This window comes from Triturus cristatus, chromosome 7, assembly GCF_964204655.1.
Source record: "Triturus cristatus chromosome 7, aTriCri1.1, whole genome shotgun sequence".
Classification (NCBI taxonomy): Eukaryota; Metazoa; Chordata; class Amphibia; order Caudata; family Salamandridae; genus Triturus; species Triturus cristatus.
Genome location: NC_140590.1, coordinates 1,858,734,334 through 1,858,739,834, shown reverse-complemented (window position 1 = coordinate 1,858,739,834; position 5,501 = coordinate 1,858,734,334).

The window sequence follows — 5,501 nt, the reverse complement described above, 5'->3', positions numbered from 1 at the left end:
CACTCATTTGCACCCTCATTGAATGTACGCGCGCCTGGGAGGTGGCCGCACGCAGCGCTCCGATGATCTGGAAGTCTTATTTTTTGTTTCTAATTTCAACAGAATGAAAGATTTTTGCCAGTAGAGTAGACAACACGAGTATCAAGTGCTCCCCAAGTTCCCATTTATCACCCTTGGCTATCTGCATCTGTGTATTTAATTGCTGACGACTGATTCTTGGTGATAAATCACTTTATATCGAGGAGGGAGTTGCGAGCCCTTCTATGAAAATGAGGGCATGATACCGTCAGCTGATAGGCATTGATGTGAATCGCATAACTGTGCAACAAAAGCCTGCCCGGATGTGCTCGCTGCACAAACAGCCCGTTGTTTCCAACAGTGCCAGTTGTCTCTATTAATGTCAAGAGGAATGCAATTTTATTAGTATGTGAGAAAGGCGTACTCAGTCTCTGACGTAGGACTCTTGTAAACTTCTTTCATCCGCTCTCTTAGCAATCCTTCTTACCATCCCCGAGCCCCTGCTGTACATAGGTGCAATCAGTCGCTACGGATGTTAAACGTATATTTAATTTAAACACATATTAAACACTGCAACAGTCTAATAATATTACAGAGGGGCTGCGTAAGAGGTACAGAGTTAAATTTTCTAACATTTTCTAACATTTTCTAATGGTGGTGTGCCTCGTGATTTTTTTCATGAAACAAGTGTGCCTTGGCTGAAAAAGGTTGAAAAACACTGCTTTAGCACATACTAGAATTCACACTGGAGAACCCAACGAGCAGAGCAGCCGCACAGTTTCACGATCTCCAAGTAAAAAAGGATTACGCACACTGCTCAGCTTGTGTCAACGGCTGATAAATGCCTTTGGCCCCTCCCAGATGGAAGGCCTTCTGGGAGATGTAGTTTTCAGCTGAAGTCCTCAATATTTTACGTAATGCAGGTGCAATCGGTCAGTGCCTGACAACATCTGCTTTAGAAATACAGCATTGTCTAGTAATGTTTTGAAACAGTAGTGATCTTTTTTTTTCTAGCCCCACACCCACTGACCCCACCCTCCACTCTCCCCACCCCACCGGTGCGGCTCTCGGCCACAAACCACACTGTAAATTTGGCCCACGAGAGAAAGTTTGTGAGTACCCATGGTCTAGATGAACTGAGAAAGACCTCTGCGCCCCCGCCTCCATCGAAGGTTGTTCAGCCACACACTTACTCGGTCTCAAGTGCTAGTGGTGTTCAGATCCAAGAAAAGGGGTTATCCTCCAAAGAGCCAATGGTAAATTCTCTTCTGCTGCAATTAATGAGAGGTTGCATAAATGGACGTAGTGCCCAAACCAAAGCTCTATTCATGGAGTCTTGCACATGGGTGCCCTGAGCCCCACCAACCTTTCCTCCATCTGATGTTCATAAAGGGCATCTGTATAGGCCCCAAAGGACTCATCTTCATTGCAATATTGGGCCATAATGGTGTATTACACCAACAAAGAGTTCAACAGTTAAAAATAGTCACAAGAGGAAGTTAACAGGAGAGGGAGGGACCCCACTGCCTGTGCCAGCCAGTATCTGTTATGTTGTGAAGGAAGCCACCTGTAATTCTCCCCTATGGCAGTGCCCTACAAGCGCTTTTATGAAACCGTTGGGCGTTCTGGGACTAGCACGGTGCACTGAAGGCACTCGGAGACTTGCGCACGTTCTTTCTCAGCCATCCGAGCAAATTTACTTCAGGCACGTCTGAACGCGCCCGCAATCAAAAGAGGGCTGTGTCCTCCTCACTGAGCCCGCCCGCACACCAAAAAGCCCTGCTCCTGCTCCACTACTGGCAATAGTAAAGGAAACGAAGGCAAAGTCCCTCGGAAATGCTGCACGATGGTCAGGCTGTAATTCAGAGTGGCGCTCTTGGAAGCAAACTACACAAAATACGGGTACATAGAAAAATGCACTGATCTGAATGCTGCTGCTGCAGCAAAGAAAGAGGACGGACATGGGTTTCAGGAGTTTATATATGGAGACTGTTATACACTGATTGATGGCGGCATTAGGTTAAAGGCTCAAGGGATATGTAGTTTAAAGCTTTCACTGACCAAGATGGCTCACTCGTCCCAGGAAGGCGCGTCCTCCTTAACACCAGGAGACGAACGAGAGGAGCCAGTGATGCGCGCCTTCCTTGAGTCCCTTTTTACGACGCTCCGGGAGGATCTGCAGACGATGAAACACGATCTCACCTCTGAGATAAAGGACATCTGCAGGAACGATGATAACATTGGGGAACGAGTTGCAGCTCTTGAAGATAAAGGGGACGATAGGGACACAGAACTCTCCACGCTCCAGCAAGAGGTTATCCGTATCCATGAGCAGCAGATAGACCTCCAAGCGCATCTCCAAGATCTTGAAAATCGCTCCCGGAGACACAACATTGGGATTCGGGGAGTTTCGATATCAAGATGGACAGAGCCCATCGGGTGGGGCCTCCTAGAGCGGACAGGGCAGCTCTGGCTGACATCCTGGCCTGCATTCAAGACTTTCGCACAAAAGAGGAGATCCTCCGCAAGGCCAGAACCATGCACCCAATTACCTACCAGGACCAACGCCCTACCCTTTATCAGGACCTTGCGGCGATCACCTTGCAGAAACGCAGGCTTTTCCACCCCATCATGTCTCATCTTCGCTAATGGGACATTTCTTATTCTTGGAGCACCCGTTCCGACTGATTTTCCGCCTGGACGGGAAACAGTATCAACTTTGCTCCCTGTCGGAAGCCTGCAGACTTCTTGGAGTTGATATTCCGGAAGTGGAAGGGAGAAACCATGGCTCGAGCCCCGTTGCAGGTGTTTCGCCATCGGGTTGGCAGCAGCAGAGATGCCACAGATGCCCTAAACGCCCGGAACCCACAGAAATCGCACTGAGTCGGGGGTTTGACGTTCATTATAGGGTCCATCTATGTCCCCAACGAGGGGCAAGAGAAGTTCTTGCATGAAGCACTCACCGAAGCCAGAGCGACAGTAGAGCATAGAATCCTGTTAGGGGGGGGACTTAAACCTGGTATTTGACAACTCAAAGGACAAATCAGCGCAGCACTCGGGCCAGTCGGGTGCGCTCTTAACGAGGGGCCTGGACAGATTGAGGGAACTGGGGATATTTGACCTGTGGAATTCTTCTCACCCAAATAACTGTGAATACTCATTTTACTCGAGTGTGCACAAGAAATATGCTCGTCTTGACTATCTACTTGGCTCGAAGGCTCTTCGGACCCTGATGGTGGGTTCAGAGATCTTGACCGCCTCTCTCTCTGATCACGCCCCGGTTGTAGTTACCCTTACACTCCCCACACTGCAGAGACCGTCTCACCAATGGCACTTGCGCGACACCCTCCTCCACCATGCGGACGTGGTCAAACAAGTGCAGAGCGCGATGGACGATTTCCTGATACACAACAATCACGACACTCCACTTTCCACACAATGGGCAGCGCTTAAGGCAGTGCTAAGGGGAGACATCATCGCTATTGCGACGGCAGACAACGCCGACCGCAGGCGTAAAAGAGAAGATCTTGAAGAAAATGAGTTTTCACTAGGTTCTAGGTCAGTGTTTTTCAACCTTTTTCAGCCAAGGCACACTTGTTTCATGAAAAAAATCACGAGGCACACCACCATTAGAAAATGTTAGAAAATGTTAGAAAATTTAACTCTGTACCTCTTACGCAGCCCCTCTGTAATATTATTAGACTGTTGCAGTGTTTAATATGTGTTTAAATTAAATATACGTTTAACATCCGTAGCGACTGATTGCACCTATGTACAGCAGGGGCTCGGGGATGGTAAGAAGGATTGCTAAGAGAGCGGATGAAAGAAGTTTACAAGAGTCCTACGTCAGAGACTGAGTACGCCTTTCTCACATACTAATAAAATTGCATTCCTCTTGACATTAATAGAGACAACTGGCACTGTTGGAAACAACGGGCTGTTTGTGCAGCGAGCACATCCGGGCAGGCTTTTGTTGCACAGTTATGCGATTCACATCAATGCCTATCAGCTGACGGTATCATGCCCTCATTTTCATAGAAGGGCTCGCAACTCCCTCCTCGATATAAAGTGATTTATCACCAAGAATCAGTCGTCAGCAATTAAATACACAGATGCAGATAGCCAAGGGTGATAAATGGGAACTTGGGGAGCACTTGATACTCGTGTTGTCTACTCTACTGGCAAAAATCTTTCATTCTGTTGAAATTAGAAACAAAAAATAAGACTTCCAGATCATCGGAGCGCTGCGTGCGGCCACCTCCCAGGCGCGCGTACATTCAATGAGGGTGCAAATGAGTGAGACTCACCTCGCGCTGCACCTGCGGCCTGGTCTGGATCCGGATGCGGTCTCTCTGAGTCTGCAGTGCTGAGTCCTGGTCTCCGTCCGTCTCCTCCTGCTCCTGCTCCGGTCCTCCTGGGAGTCCTGGTGACTCGAGTCGCGACGTCTTCTTCTCTCCGCTGCTGCGCACACTGCGCTCGGGCGGGAGATACTGCTCTGTGATAGGTCCAGGCTGGAGTCTGGACCAATCACAGCCCGGACATCAGAAAGGTGGAGGAGCGCCAATCAAAAACCCCACCCCCCCCCATACCCAGGATACAGTCCGGCGCCGCCCGGCCTAGTGGGGGAAAATTTGACATTTTAAAAAAAAAATCTTTCGATTGCTTCCATTTTCCCACGTTTTCCCACGGCACACCAGGCAACATCTCGCGGCTCACTAGTGTGCCGCGGAACAGTGGTTGAAAAACGCTGTTCTAGGTAACCCTGCCTACAGCCTCTATTTCTGCTGACGCTCAAAACTATCGCATACCCAAGTCCCCCTGTTCTTTGCAGTTAGCCAATTCATCAACAGAAAGCCATGAGACACCTACGCCCTGTGTAAACAAGCTTGTTTTTCATCTTCAGCTTCCTGCTTGGTAAACATCCTTGACACCTTGATCAGGTTATCTGGACAATGATCTGAATGTCGAGCCTTGATCAAGCTGATTGAACAATGGTCTGAATGCCGAGCCTTGATCAAGCTGATTGAACAATGGTCTGAATGCCGAGCCTTGATCAGGTCATCAACTACAAACACCGCCTTGATCAGGTTATCAACTGCAAACACCGCCCTGATTGAACAATGGACTGAATGCCAAAAGAGTGGAGTAAAAATGTATATAAGGCTTGTTCGCTGTGGAGTAAAGCAGCAGCCTCCTGGGTTTTGTCTCTGACTAGCTTGGGACTCTGTTCCATAGCCCGGGCTATTGTAATAAAGGTGGTTCTCTCTGCAGACAAAGGTTTCCAGGTCCACTTTATTATATAAGGGGGGTGATTCCTGCACCACCAAGCCCCCACTCCTCCTTGAGGTGGGCTTTTTTTGGTTCTACTAATGGCACCTGAACAGGGACACCACGGAGACGTAGGTCTGGCCCGGTGGTCGTGAGAGGGCCCGTGGTGGAAGTCCGACAGAGGTACCCTACCCGAGGGACCATTTTGAATCCGG